Below are 16,164 nucleotides of genomic sequence, written 5' to 3' on the forward strand. Positions count from 1 at the left end.
AAAGCCAAGCCCCAAGTTATTGGGGAGGGTTCTACCAAAAGGCACAGACTCAGGGAAGTGTGAACAAACAGGGGCCATTCCTACAATAACATAAGAACCTAACTTTAAAATGCCTAATAAAAAGGTTAGCAAATTGGATATCTCAAACAAGTAGTGTTCATTCTAGGATGCAAAGTTGATTAGGCATTAAGGAATCTGCAGTGTGCTAGATCAGATGGAGGCTTCGAGGGGCCCTGTCTTGCTGTGTCAGTTGTTCTGATGAGATCTGGAGACCCAGAGGTGAAGCACCACAGCCAAGGCCACACAGCAACTTGGCTGAGGAATTGGGGCATAGCCTGGTCTCCATAATCCCTGTGTAGTGTTCCCAGAAAGGGGCCAGTGAGTGACTGACCCAACATTCTCATCCATGCATGGCCCTCAAATCCGTGCCTTCCTACCCCAGACCCCCCGCCCCCCGTGTCATCTCTGTCACATTCTCCCCAGTGTTGCTCATGTGTTACGGCTTTCAGGCCTATAAGAGGAAGAGACTGAAGCAGTGAAGAAGGAATATCTGAAGGTTCTGGTAGCCTACAGGGCAAGCCTCGTCTCCAAGGTAAATCTGGATTCCCTAGGTACAACCCTGCCAAGAGCAGGGCCACTGAGGATTGAGGCAAGAACGGGAGTCCATGGGCATCACAGCATCACAGGTCTTGGAAAGGGTGGGTCAGGCCTAGTGGTTACATCTATTGTGCACCTACAGTATGCCAGGCTCACACTGGGTAAGTTACATGCATCTCATTTCATTGAATTCTTCCAACAAAAATCCCACACCCAGCAGAGTTAAGCAACTTGCCTGAAATTATCCAGTTTATTAAAGTGGCTGCACTTGTATTCACAGCCAGTGTTGCCAGTTTTCAAATCTGGCCTTTAGTCCTGACCACTGGTGGGGTTCAGAACATGCCACCCCCAAATATGGCATGTCACCACCACACTGTCTGCCTCCCCTGTCAACCAGCAACACAGGAGTCTGTATGTGGCTGTGGATGTGTGGCCCCATGGAGGTCGGTGTTGTCTTGGAGGCTGTTGTTTCAGAGGAGATGGCATCTGCCTTGGGCCACAAGTAGGAGGGTGCTCAGAGTCAGGGACCATCGCATGCCAAGGCACAGAGGCCAGGAGGCGCTTTCATGGAGGATGGCTTGGCAGGACAGGGCTGTCTCGCTGGCCAAGCTGAGCGGTGTGGATTTCCTTGAACAGGGATAACAGCAGGGGTGGTTGGATGTTCAGAACCAAGTGTACTAAGGGCCATGTGTTATCCAGAGCTCTTCCTCAGGGCTCAGAGAGCCCACCAGGGGACATGTTGGTAGGTCCACAGCCCAAGTTCAGGTGTATCCCTTTTCTCTGGTGCGTGGTTCCTGTCTCCTTCCACAGCTTCCCAGACCAAGGGGAGACCAAGAGCACACAGGCGAACTCGCCAGCCAAGAAGCTCCCATCCAAGCAACCCATGTATGCCATGCCAGGCCTGGCCTCCTTCCTGACACTGCTGGACCTGCAGGCCTTCCACAGCAGGGCTTCTCCTGCCAGTATCACACAGACATTGGGCTCCAAGTTGCTTCTCCCAGGCCTCAGCATGTCCTCACTGCAACCATCCTCCTTTCTGCTCAGCCCCACACTGCACCAACAGCTGCCACTGCCCCCGCCCCCACGCCTAGGGTGCCCTCCTCAGTCCCCCATCAGCATGTCCCCAGGTCCCCAGTCCCCTGTCCTGCCCACCCCTGTGGAACTCCAGGTGCTGCTGGCAATCAGCCCCTTGCCTCCAGGGCCCCAGGTAAGCAGGGCAGTGTAGGAACAAGTCCTTCGGTGACCCATGTCGGGAGGAGGAACAGCTTGGGACTTCACACTCTGGCCCTGCCTCTCACCAGTGACGAAACCTCAGCCTTGGCACCTGACCTCTCTTAGCCCAGTTCCCACATCTGTGACGTGGGTCTAGCATAACTTGCCTGAAACGTACTGGCTGCAGCGAGCAGTTGACAAGTTGCCAGGCAGATTCTTGGGCTATTCAAGCCCTCCATCTTGCATCCCTTTCCACTTTAGCTCCTTGGCACAAAGGGCTGAGGCCACTGCGCCTTCTGCCACAGCAGCTCTCCTCAAAACTTTTGAGGCCTGACCCCTACTGATTATTCCACAGAGATTATTGCAAGGTTCACTTGCAAGGTCGTGCAGCCCAATCACTCTGTTTTGAAGACTGGGAGACTAAGGACCAGAAAGGGAAAGGCCTTGATGACAAAGTTCTTCACGTTCTGATTCAGCTAAGACAGGGGTAGAATAGTTTGAAAGAGGCTCTACTGGGAAAAGGAGCGTGTGGACAGCGAAGAGAGTCTATGTGTCTCTTCTGTGTGGACACCCGTGGGCCCATGGAGTCCCTGCTCCCTCCTGGGGCTGCCTGAGACCGTCCACCCCTCTGTCTGTCCCTGGCTCACGTCTCCTCCTTCCCCTCCTTAGGACTTCTGCACATCTCTGAGTTCTCCAGCAGCTCGGGGTCCCGCTCACTTGGCTCATCCAACTCCATGAGCATCGAAGACTGGGACAGCAGTTACCACCGTGGGGAGAGCAGGATCAACCTCAGGTCAGCCTCATGTGTCCTATTACTGTCCTGCCTTTATCCTGGCCACGCAGGGAGAATGGGATGGGGAAAGCCAGGGGACAAGAGAAGAGCCAGGGAAATGTAGACCAGAGCAAGGCCCTGCAGTTGCTGTCAGCCGGGCCCAGGGGATGCTTAGAGTCAGGAGATGACACACAGCAGAGCCAGACCCAGGACTCTGCAGGCCTGATGCTGAGGCCCACTTTGGAGACTGTAGCCGATCCTTAGTCTTGCTTTTTCCCTTTCATCCGTTTTTTTCACAAGTAAGTCCATGAGACATGGACAGATGGGTCCTATGTCTCAGGCCAGGTTCCCTAGTGGAAGAGCCTGAGATGGCAGGGGCTTGTGCCTTTGATGATGTGTTGAGGGAGGGTTTGTGGGTGAAGGGGACGAGGAGGGCAGGACAGGGTGGAGGAGAGAGCAACCAAGGACGTGGCCCCAGCTGGAGATCGGCTTCTTCCTGATCCCACGGAGCATGTGCAGCTGCAGAGTGGGTCCTGCCAGAAGTCAGAGAATGGATTTTTTTTTCGTGATTTGGAGTCTCACTCTGTTGCCTTGGCTGGAGTGCAGTGTCACGCTCATGGCTACCACAGCCTTGGCTTGCAGGGTTCAGGTGATTCTTCTGGCTCAGCCTTCCAAGTACCTGGAACCATAGGCACATGCCACGATGCCTGACTAATTCTTTAATTTATTGTAGAGACCCGGGCTGGTCTCGAACCCCTGAGCTCAGGCAATTCTCTGGCCTCTGCCTCCCAAATTGCTGGGATCACGGGTGTGAGCCATGGCACCCGGCTGGAACTGGCTTTTTTAGCCCTTGCATCCACTGGTCATTGGCTGTGGGCTGCCCATGAGGGAGGGCTGTGGCTGGGGTGGGTAGCCACCGGTGCGGGACAGCTACACTCAGCCATGGGCAGTTCTCTGGATAAGAGGGCAGCTGAGAACACAGGACAGGAGACCTGGGCGAGGCACCCTCAGAGAAAGGACCAACTGTCTTGCCCAAGAAATCACACCTCCTGCCTCCCACATCCCTGTTCCCTCCAGACACCCAGACTCTAGCATCACGGGCTTCTCCCTGGTCTTTCTGCCTTGGGCCTCTGTTCCTGTTCTGCACTTTTAGCCTTTCAAATCTGTGCTCACCACCTTCCTGGAGCCGTGCCTCACCAACTCCAAGGAAGAGGGGCCTCTCCTTTCAGCCAGCGGGAGAGGAAAACTAGAGTGAAGGGGACACACTTGCCCTTAACCCACCAGCAGATTCCTACTCCCCGGCAAGAGTCGCACCTGGGGACGCAGCGCCCAGCAGCTGTCCTCACTGCAGCTTCATGCCCCAGGAGGCACATCACTCATGCCGGCTGGCTGCTGCCCCCACCCTAGTGTCAGACTCCTAGCACATGCTCCTCCTCCTGCCAAGCTCACCAGCACCCTCAGGCACATGCCCCATGTCTGACACTCCTGGGGAGAGACTCCAGGAGTGTGGGCGGACTCTGCTCCACAGGAATTCCCTTCCCTGCACCCCAAGCAGGTGCAGACCCTCCAGCCACAGCTCTTTCCCCTCACCATGGTTTTCTTTCTCAAAAGTCGAAGGACTGGAGAAGGAGGCGGCCCTTAGCGGACATCACAGAATGTACAGGCTTCCTGAGGCCGTCCCTTGGCACCCAGTGTGGAGACAAGACCACAGCAGTGCCCTATTTTAAAAACAAAAAAGGGACCAGTCACAGTGGCCCATGCCTGCAGTCCCAGTTATTCAATAGGCTGAGGTGGGAGGATTGCTTGAACCCAGGAGTTCAAGACCAACCTGGGCAACATAGTGAGATCCCATTTCTCTCTCTCTCTCTTTTTTTCTTAAGTGCCTGTCCTTCCTTAATTCAGTTTGAAATATACAAATAAAAACCCTGTAATTAAAAGCCAACATAAAAGCAATGGTGATATTGGCTTGGGCTTTGATAAGGGACAGACACTACTGTCCTTCCCCTAAAGTTGAGGACAAGGTGGTCCCCTGCTGGGATTCTGGGAGGGTCTTAGTTCTGTTTGGTGGACCATCTGGGAGGCCCACCATGAGTCCCCTGTTCTCCGTAAGGGGGCAGCTAAACCCAGGGTGAGGGTGGAGGGTCAGAGTTTAGGGGTCCCGGTGCTCCCTAGGCTGGGTGCGGGGGCTACCGGCAGCTCTGACAGCCCCTTCTCTCTCTCACAGCCTGCTTCCCAGGGATAAATCGCTCTACCTCACCTAAGCAGGCCTCCCCTCCCCTCCCTGAGGCTCACTTGAAGGGCTGACAGTAGAAAAGAGGACTTGGCAGTAGGCAGGGTGGCTGATCCCAGAGAGCAGTGACACACCCATGTCCTGGGGCTGAGTCTCTTCCTGGACCTCCCACCAGACTCTGCAAGGGCAGCACACTCCCCACCACTGCCCGCTGACTTGCTTACTCCAGGGTGATTGTGGGAACCTGCTCCTTGCCCTGCCACAGTACCCTGTGTCTGGACATCTGGCCCCAGTCTCAGCTCCTGTGGGCTGCCCCGGCAGGGTAGTTTACCAACAGACACCCACCCCAGATGTGGGCCAGGGCAACGGCACTGCTGTAGACGTGCACATCAGTTTTCCGATGTGAACAAAAGTATATGACCTATGAACTGTTGGCTCCGGGCAAGTAGTTGACCAAGTGTTCTAGAACTGTGCTGAAGATATCTGTAAGGTTATTTTATGGAAGGACAAAAGTAGCTTCCTTTAAGGTAAAAAGGTTTTTATATGACCCTTAGCACATGTTTTTTAAAGTTTTATCTTAAGGGAGACAAGCACAAAAGCAGCTGCCAAGCCATTTCATCACACACACAGCCACAACTGGACAGTGTGTGCCACCTCGGAGGACTGCCCTTTTCTTTAAACCATATATCTATCTATTTAAGATTGCCCACGGTGACATCTGTCTATTGATGAAGAAGCCCCGAGAACAAAACTGCAGCTTACCTTAACATGTGCGTGGTCTTGGGTTTTGGGTTGGGTGTTGGTTCTTGACGTTGTTTGCTGCTGTTTCCTGACCCTGGCAAGTGTCTCTCTTGGTGCCCAGTGCTTCTCTCAGATTTCTTTATAATAAAACTGCTGAAAAGTTGAAAACAAGGCTCTGTCTTCTTGTACTTGGCAAACCAGGGTCGGACCCCCTGAACTGGCACTTGGTGGTGGCACAGCCAGGACAGAGTCCCTCACAGGAGACAGGCTCTGGTGAAAGCCCTGCCTGCCACTTAGCTCTCCATGTGGGTCTTTGTGCGGGTGACGGGGCCACCCTGACCTCAGGCTTGCTCTCTAAAGGATTAGTAGTGATGCAGACCCAAGAATTTCTTATGATGATGAAAAGGGGTGTGGGTAGAGTGTGCCCCCACATGAGAGGGTGCATCAGCAGTGACAGCAGTGAGACCTGATCACTGTCCCCTCGGAGATAAGGCTTCCCGGGGGGTGGAGGTGAGGGAGCCCAGGGAGGGGACTTCAAACCTGAGTGTAGGAAGCGTCCCAGACAGGGGACTCTTTAAACCAGGTTTCTCTGGTTTACTTGAAAAAAAAAGTGATAATGATAACCTGCCGACTTTACATCTGGAAAAAGAATACTTGCATGGTGGAAAGCAGTTGGTGTGGGGTGGGGGTTGCAGCTGTCACAGCCTGTGAGGAGGGGCAGGTGCCTGCTCCCAGCCAGGCCCAGGACCTAGACAGAGGGGCCTCCACATCTGTGAGGCTCTCTGGGCCACTCCTTCTCCAATCATGGTTACCCATTCTTAGAGATGACAGCCTGGAGGGGTATGTAGTTTCTCCATGAGCAGTTTTCCTCACTGGAGGTCATTTTGTAATCCATGTTAGAAAAATAAAAAAGAAAACCCCAAACAAGCAAAAACAACCTACCACACATCAGGAGCAACAGCACAATGTGAAGTGTCAATATTTCACGTGGCTACTGTTTCCTTTCCTGTGTGGACTTGCTGGGAACACGTTGATGGCTGAGACAGTTTAATATTCGACTCAGGATTTCACATTTGAGAAAACAGCATCCTTGGGATCCCCACAGACAGCCCTCAATGACAAGAGTTTGGGGCCATCCAACAACCTCTAGGGCTTGTGAGGGAGCCCACAAGTTGTCTGGAAGTGTCCACCTGCTGAGACTGGCCCCTTGGCCACGTGGGACACTCAGAGGCCACCAACAGAATCTAAGTACCTTGTCTTCAGATATCAGGGACTGTCGTGGGTGTGTTCTGAGGCCCCAGAGAGTGGGAACAGAGCCAGTGGGTCCATGGACCCAGCCAAAAGGCTGATTTCAAGGCCATGAAGTGGACACTGACTGTCTTAGTCTGTTTGGGCTGCCATAACAAGGCCACGGACTGGGTGGCTTGCAACAACAGAGGTATGTTGCTCGTGGTTCTGGAGGCTGAGAAGTCCGAGATCAGATGCCAGCAGATTTGCTGTCTGGTGAGGGCCAACCTCCTGGTTCATGGACACCCATCATCTCTCTGTGTCCTCACGTGGCAGGATGAAGTGCTATCCAGAGTCTCTTTCGTAAGGACCCTCATCCCGGTCATGAGGGTGGAGCCTTTCAAAGGCCTTACCTCCAAGTACCATCCCTTGGGGTTAGGATTTCAACACAGGAATTTGGGAGGACACACGCATTCAGTCTACAGAGTGGCTGCAGTTGATATTGCTGCTGTCACACTCGGGTCTCCTCTGTGGCCAGAACTCTCAGCTGCTCACAGTTCACTGCTGGCCTCCATCCCAGTCATGCCTTTGATTGGGAGGTTGTGCCCACAGCCAGTGTCAAATCCTGGAGATACATTTCTGTGGTCCCTTCGTGCTCCAAGTGCCTTGGGATCAGGCTGAAATGACTGGTGGCCACAGCATCCTCACTGGCTCCTGCCTCACTCCGAGGTGTCATCTTCCTCTGAGGACGCTCACTCCAGAAATCACTGAAACCTGAGTTTGTGTCTCAGGCTCTGCATGTTTCTAAGGAAACAGACCTGTGGTGCCAGCTGAGCCCGGGGCATGGTGGAGCCACATCCATAACGTTCATGTCTCATGGCTCTGGCTTTATCTGCAAAGGCAAGACTCTCAACCCTGAACAGCCACCCAGGCCTCTCCCCAGGGACTTCCTGTTCCCTAGGAGGCAGCGTGTGCTGTGTTCTTCCTACTGCAACTTAGGGTGATGATGGCCATGTCCCAAGGAGCCACTGAGAGTGCCTCACCCTGTAAGAGAACTGAGGTCTCTCCCATGGACACCCTCTTGCCCTGTCCCTGTGCTCCCAAAACCACAGTTCCTGCGTTCCACAGGCTCATGGTGGCCAGGCACTCCCACAGCTGCCACATCCTGGATCTGCCCGGGCCAGCGTGCAGCCTGGGACTGTCTCGTGTCACTGCTGGGCCCTAGAGCAGCAACCCTGATGTTGTGGAAACCTTGAACTCCTGCTGCAGCCTGTCCCCACTGTCCATGGAGCTGGTCTGGGGACCATCTCCACTCTCCCTTCCCAGTGCCAGCCACCACCTTCGGATTCCTTTATCCCACACTTCCCTTGCACACACATCCTGATTCTGGCAAGAGGCTGGCCTGGGTCAAGACCGAGACTCCTGTCCAAAGGATGGCACGGCTGATCCAAGATTGCCCCACGGCGATTCCTCCCTGCAGGGTTATGTATGAATTTCCACATCCGACCGGTACATGGGCAGCATGGCACGGGTAGGTTTTCAGATTAATTTCAGGAGTCTGTGATGCTAAAATTCTGTTCACTCAGCTAGAATGCAAACAACGGAGCAGTCACTGCCAGGCCCTCAGCCGAACAGCAGGGAGGTCACACAGGGTTGGGCATAGCCTGCCCTCCAGGAGCTTAAGGTCCAGTTAAGGGAAAAAGTAACATCTCATTAATTAAAAAATTATAACTTTGGATTATAAACCATAAAATGTAAAATTAAAAATACCATGCGACCAGTGCAAAACCGGGGATCCAGGAGAATGCAGAAGAGAGACTCCCAGTCCAGCCAGATCCCAAAGGCTTCCCGGAGGAGGTGACATCTGGGTGTTCCCTGACCAGTAATCAGTGTTGGGGTCAGGGTTAGGGCTGACACATGCTCCAGTGCACCATACTTTCCTGATCTCAGACCCCAGAGGCTGTGGCTCTGTGAATGTGACTGTCACACAGAATTGGGGAGAATTCTCTGGAAGTCTCTGAAGCAGAATCTACATAACTGCGTGGGCATCTTCTTGAATCAGGAATAAGGTGGTTGTACTCAGGGTGAAGGTGAACCTCACACACGGGGCTTGTTCCAGAATGCTCGACCTCTTCGCCACCTCCTGGGCTCCCAGCACAGCCCCAGCACTGACTCCTGGCATGGAGGTGGCAAGTGGGGTGGTGCATGGATGGATGGTGTGAGTGTGGAGATGGCATGATAGTGTGCCATGTGCTCATGTGTGTTTCATATAGGGGGCGAGGTGTGTCCATGTGGTATGTGTGTGTGTGTGTGTGTGTGTGTGTCTGTGTATAGTATGAACACTGGTGCTGTGCAGGTTTGTGTGGTGGTGTGCCTAGCTCTGTGTTCATGTGTGGATGTCTGTGCATGGTGTGCTTGCTGAGTGCAAGGTCTATGTGTCTATGAATTATAGTGGTGTGCAAATGTCTAACTGGTGTGTATGTGCAAAAGCATACACATTTGCACAGCATCCAAAATATACAGATGCACACATCCTCACTGCACAAACGCATCAAACCCACCCATCAAACCCACACATGGGCTCATTATACATACCCACACCACACAAACATATGGCTGCATAACACACATGAATAGCATATGAACACACAGCACAGGCAGGGAATACCCCTGCACATGCCTGCCCTGCACACACACCATGCAGTGACACAACACACATAAGCGTGCATACACACGTGTACCTTCACACTCATGCACACAAGCCCACCACACTCCATTTGTATACACACATGTCACATGCACAGAATCTCCCACATCCCCACCCACTGATCACACAGGTACATCTTGCACATGCATACCCATCACATGCACACATACATGCAGGCACACACACACCACATGCCTGTTCACACTGGGGTGCAGCACATACATATACATGCATTGGTCAGCATGGGAAGTATCTGTTCCTGAAAGTTTGGAAGAGCTAGGCATGGTGGCTCACACTTGTAATCCCAGCATTTAGGAGGCAGAGGCGAGAGGATTGTCTGAGTCCAGGGGTTCAAGACCAGCCTGGGCAACTTGGTGAGACCTCATCTTTATAATAAATTAAAAAATTAGCCAGTGTGGTGGCACATACCTGTAATTCCTACTACTTAGAAGTCTGAGGCAGAAGATTTGCCTGAGCCCAGCAAGTCAAGGCTGCGATAGCCATGAGCAAGCCACTGCACTCCAGCCTAGACAACAAAGTGAGACACCAACTGAAAAAAAAAAAAAAAGAATGTTTGGAAGAACTTGCAGGCAGAAGAGCTCTAACGTGGTATTATAGATGTTTAAAAAATGTCTAACCACATCATGATTACTTAGCTCTGTTTTGCAAAATACTCAAAATGAATAACCCCAAATCCACAAACTGTCAGAAGGCAGTCATTGGAGAGGAAGAGGAGGTGTGGTGTGGTGGCTCTGGTGACAGCTTGTCCGGGAGAACATTGACTCAGTTGGCTATAAGTTGGATAGACTCGGGCGGGCTTGAGCGGGCTTCTTAACTTCTCCGTTTTCTTGTATGAAACTTGAGGATAAGAGGTTCCTTTTCCAAGTGTCATTGTAAGTACAGTGAGTTTGTCTATGTAAAGTTCTCAAAATAATATCACTGTCATTGTTATTATACCCCCACACTGGGCAGTGAAGTCTCTTGTTAAATACTGGTCAGGATGTGCTGGGCTGTGCTGCAGTAACGGCTCACCACATCTCCATGGCTTGACATGACTGTGTTTATTTCTGGTCCTGGGTTCTCTAGGATGGTTCTCTTCCAAGCTTCCAAGAACACACAGGGATCCGAGGTTCTTCTCTCTGGTGACCCTGCTACCCACTTGGCCCTCGGAGTCCTCCCCTGCATCCTCTGCAGTCAGCCAGCCAATTATGAGTGAGCAGAGGTCGTGCAGACCTAGGAAGACCTGGGGTGGCACGTGTCATTGCTTCCTGTGTTCTGATGGCCTGGACGAGTCAGCAGGGCTGGGAGATGGGCTCTTCCTGAAGGACTTGTGCCCTGGGGAAGATGCAAGTTTGTGGAACTCACAGCGACGCTTTTGCAGTGTACTTTGACACATTTTTAGATGAGGAACATGTTGCCCAGAGAGGTCAAGGCACTTGGTGGAGGTAATACCATTTGTACGGAGCTGAGAATTACAATGACATCTACTGGACTCCATATCTACTTTCTTTCCAAGTGTCTTACACTTGCACTTCAGAAGCAAGACCTCTGAGATGCCGAGATCTCAGGCCCCAAAGCCCTGGACTTGACTTACCAAAAGTTCCCAGAATATCAATCCCAGCCTTGAGCAAATCATGTCTTCTAGGGCCTGGCACACTGGGCCATGAGAAGCCATGGTGGGAGGGTAAAGAGACAGGAAAATGAGAAGAAGCAAGAAACTTGGCAAAATGGGGACATTCAGCACAGGAGCAAACTGTCCTATGCACACCAGCTGACCCTGCAGGCAGCACCCAGCCTACTTCAGTTTTCTTCAGTTTCAACATTTACAGGATACATTTATTTCTGCAAATGACTTTCATCCTGGAAAAGTGGACCAGATGACCTGTCAGTGCCCTTTAAATGTAGGGAAAAGAAGTCAATGTTCAGGTATGAGCACGGTCTGAAGAAAGATGGCTTGGTTCAGAGTGCTTGGGATGAGTGCTTGGGCTGGGTTGAGCAGGAGACATGCAGCCCATCTCGAATCAGCTTCTCCAGCACTTAAACCCTCTTTCTCCTCAGTGGGGAGCCCTGGTCACCCACCCTGGGCAACTTGAAGGTTCCAGTCAACATTTTCTTACACATACATACTAATGAATGCAAAGGAAAGTCTGAGGTTATGACAAATGCTAAGAAGACAGCTTAATAGGGTGACATGACAAGGTGATAGCAAGTGGCCATGTCAGAAAGGGAATGTAGGTGGACACTGAGCAGAGACCTGGGTCAAACCGAGGAACAAGGAAGGACAACACCTGAAAACAGATTTCCTGGCAGAAGAAAGTCACACATCAAGGCCCCGGGGCAGGAGGAAGTTGGTTTTTTCTAGAATAGCAAGGACGCCCATGTGCTGGGGCAGTGGTTGAGGGGAGTGTGGCACAGGGCGAGTGTGGTCAGGCCTCAAGGGGAGTTGGGGTTGTTGTGGGAACAGGAAGTCATTCAAGTGAAGGAGCGACTTAAACCAAATTTGCACTTTTACAAGACCCCTCTGTTGGAAGGGGTGCGGATTGCAGAGGAGAAAGAGCAGCCTTGGGGTGGTCCACCGGGAGGCGATGCCATCGTCCAGGGGATAGAAGCTGGTGGCATTAGACAATGGGGGGGTGACTGTGGAGGAGAGGAATCTGAGTGGCCAGGATGCACACAGCCCTGGAACCAGGATAGATGCTCATGGGGGCTGTGGTGAGAACGCTGGACCAGGAATCAGCAGTCCTGACCTCAGAGACGTGGACCCCAGGCTCTGGCCCACCACATGCTGGCCAGGGCACTGCTGGTAAGGTGCTTCCTTTGCTGTGAGACTGAGACGGACTTCAAGGGGTGGGAAGGGAATCAGAGGACAGGGAAGAACTCCCTGAAGTGCAAATGCAGAGCAGTTAAAGCAGCCACTTGGAAGAGGCTCCAGTCAAGAGAAGAGGGACCCAGGCTGTCTGTGATTTGGTTGCTGCCTTCTGATGTGGACTGAAGTGTGACCCCCAAGGTGATGCTATTTGGAGGTGGTATTTTTGGGTGGTTTAGATGAGGTCATGAAGGGGGAACCCTCATGATGGGATTAGTGTAAGAGACACCAGAGGGCTTGTTCACTCTCTCTCTCTCTCTCTTGCTCTCGCTCCCTCTCTCCCTTCCTTTCTCCCTCATTTTCTCTCTGCCATGAGAGGACGTAGCAAGAAGGCAGCCATCCATCGCCAAGACAGGAAGAGGCCCCTCACCAGACACCAGCCCCGCTGGCACCTTGATCTGGGTCTTCCAGCCTCCTGAACTATGAGAAAATCAATTCTATTGTTGGAACACCCAGTCCGTGGTACTTCATTATGATAGCCTGGACTGCGTAAGGCACCCTCAGAATTAGAAAGTACCCCGGAGGGACAAGAAAAGGGGATCAGGACCCAGCAGGGAAGCAGCAGCATAAAATCATGCTGGTGGTGCACCGCATTCGTCTGCCAATTTACAACAGCAGTTAGCACCTGCAGTGGTGTAAGACTGTACCTTGACTTCAAGTTTAAAGTGTAACATAGCCATTCCTTGGTATCTGCAGGATTGGTTTCAAGACCTTCCACTAATTCCAAAGTCCGCAGATGCTCAGTCCTTGGTATAAAATGGTGCATCTGCATGTAACCTACACACATCCTCCCGTTCATTACTTTAAGTCATCTCTGGATTACTTATTAACACCTAATCCAATGGAAATGCTCTGCACATAGCTCTTATACTGTATTTTTTATTTGTATTTTTATGGTTGTATTGTTGTTTGTATTCTTTTTACAGATATTTTCCGTCTGCAGTTGGTTGAATCTAGGAGTGCAGAACCCATGGATATGGAGGCTGACTGTACATATTTGTGACTTAAAAAGTCAGGTGTGTAATGAAGCAGGGCTGTTCTCTGTTCTCCACTCCTTCCGATCCTTGACCCTGCCAGCTGGGGTAAAGTCTCTAACTCTGTCATTTAACAAATAAACATGCACGCACAACTATTTCTTGATGTATCTGTTTTAAAATATTATTTTTTGTGATACCTGCACACATGCTTATTGCAGCATTATTCATAATAGCAAAAACATAACCAACCATGCTGCCCATCGAAAGAGGACTGGATAAAAAGAATGTGGTACATAAACACAATGGAATATTATGCAGCCCTATAAAAGGACAAAATGATGAACTTCGCAGCAACTTGGATGGACTTAAAGCCTATAGTATTCAGTGACCTATAACAGAAACAGAAACAAAGAACTGAGTACCACATGTTCTCACTCATTGGTGGGCCTTAAACAATGATCATATGCTATAAGAAAGGGATTGGCAGCAGCAGGAAACTGCCAGAAGGGAGGGAGGGCTTGGCAGTAGTGGAAACCTGCTGGGGGTGGGGCGGGGCACACCTCATCAACAAGGGGACCTGCATAATGAACATTTGTATGCCTAACCCTGAATATTACCTCACATCTTTAAAGTAAAAGAACATATTGTTTTGGTGGAAAAATAGGACGTCATACTCCCCTCTGTCCCACTCCCCCATCCATCCTCCCAGTGAAGCCCTTCAGTCACTGATTAGTCAGTCCTCTGTGTTGACATTATTCCTATTCTGTCACTCGCAGTTGCTGTTAGGCCAAGCTGTGTCCTTTGTATTTTTTTCCTTTAATGCTTTTTTGTGCTTATGTTTTGTTTTTCCTGTGTGTCGCTTTCCTCTCTCCTGGTCACTCATTCTTTCCCAAATTCCACAGAACCACCTATTCCCTCTGAATAGGATCAGACACTTTGTTCTTCAATTTGATCTTTCTTTGTCTAGCAGGTGACAGCTGAAGCTTCCTATTATTGGGACTTAGCAAATCTCTTTGCCTTTCTCTCTTTTCTGGATTCCACTCAAGCCTTTTTCCTGTTGTGCTTCTTTGCTGTGGTAGAGTGCATCTTCCAGGAGCTTTCTAAGAAAGGGTATGTGGACAGAGGATTAAGATGGCTGACTTGAGGCGGCTAGTGGAACCAAGATAGAATTTCCTCAGCACCCAGAGGGGGGTAGGTCCAGCGGCAGGCTCTGTGACTCAGCAGATAAGTGACAAGTGCAAAGAAGATAAAAGTCAAGCTACCTGGGCTGGAACTAGCCAGACCCTTCTCTGGATCACAGCACAGGTCACCGGCAGACTCCAGGATGCAGTGGGGAAGGTGAGTGAGGGAAATTCAGGAGTTCTGTGCTCCTGCTATGGTCTTAGAGGGCCCCCCGAGGCTTGCAGAACTTCAGTCCCTCACATGAAACTGCCTTGCCACAGCCCTGCTCTGCCAAAGCCCATGTGGCATGGGGCAGGGAAAAGGAAAGCCCTGAGCAGCTCCAACCACCATATGCCAGGAACTCGACCCTTGCCATCACCTGCTTTCTAGCCAACCTCGGAGAAGACGAGCTTAAAGGGCAAACCGCAGCTGCAGCCAGTTCCTGGCTGGGACAAGCTGCTGTGAGAACACCTGAGACCCTAAGGTGGCCTGTACTTTGACTTTCACCAGGCCAACTATCTGAGGCCAAGGTGGAAGCTGGGTGGGACTCATTGCCATAGCAGCCTCTCATTCCCCATGCAAAATCTCCTGTGCCGGCCCTGCACAGTAATGTTGCCCCAGTGACCCAGAACTCCCTCCTAATCACCACCGGGGTAGCCAAGAGTGAACACAGGTGGGGTGCTTAAGTTCCTTAAGTTCCCTGACTCCCCTCAAAGGCTCAGAACAGAGAACTTGGGTAATGCCCAGAGTCCCACCCTACACCTAGGTTGGCTAAGCACTTCCTTGGAGGAACACAGGCCAGGCAGAAAGCCCACAGCCACCATCGCAACAAGCTGTCTCCCACAAGCACCATCTCCTGGCCAGAGGTCAACAGCACAGCCCATTACGTCAGACATAATACTTAGGTTTTGGGAAAGACCTGATCCCGGATACCAGCTAACACCCCTCTCCAAGCCACTTTGGACACTCAGGGTACTGTGAGCCAGGGCTGGGACCCAGATCAGGACTGCCACATCTGGCAATTGAGAATCTCACCACACAAAGTCTCTATATAACCAAGGGAATCCTACAGTGCCTATGTCAGCCCCCTACCAACCTCAAATAAGAAAAAATAGTCTACCTAAATGAGAAGGGACCAGAAAGATAATTCTGACAATATGAAAAAACAGAGGTCTCCAACACCCGCAAAGACCACATTAACTCTACAGCAATGGACATCAGTCAAAAATGAAATCTTTTATGTTCCAGACATTGAATTCAGAAGGCTGATTATAAAATTGCTCAGTGAGTTTCCACAAAAAGTTGAAAACCACCATCAAGAAATGTAAGAAGCTATTCAGGACATGAATGAAAAATTCTCCAAAGAGATAGCCAGCTTTAAAAAAAAACTGAAATTTTGGAAATGAAAGAATCATGTAGGAAAGTACAAAATGCAGTGTAAATTTTAACAGTAGACTAGAACAAGCAAGAGCAAGGATCTCAAAACATGAAGAGAAGTCTTTCAAATTAACCCAATCAGACAACAATAAAGAGAAAAGAAACAAAAGAATGGAACAAAGTCTCCAGGAAATGTGGGATTATATTGTTATAGCTGGATTGTGAGAAAGGAGACACCAACATGCTGAGGCTTGAATTTTTGAGTCCTTTATTAGTCGGTGGTCAAGAGTAGGCTAG

General features: G+C 50.9%; 1 pseudogene; it reads left to right on the plus strand.

Moving 5' to 3' along the window:
- The first annotated feature begins 518 nt into the window (after positions 1-518).
- LOC103267123 lies at positions 519-4,842 on the plus strand (annotated as a pseudogene).
- Positions 4,843-16,164: the final 11,322 nt, after the last annotated feature.

Source organism: Carlito syrichta, unplaced genomic scaffold, assembly GCF_000164805.1.
Source record: "Carlito syrichta isolate Samal-C Ts95f unplaced genomic scaffold, Tarsius_syrichta-2.0.1 Scaffold307958, whole genome shotgun sequence".
In the NCBI taxonomy this organism is placed as follows: domain Eukaryota; kingdom Metazoa; phylum Chordata; class Mammalia; order Primates; family Tarsiidae; genus Carlito; species Carlito syrichta.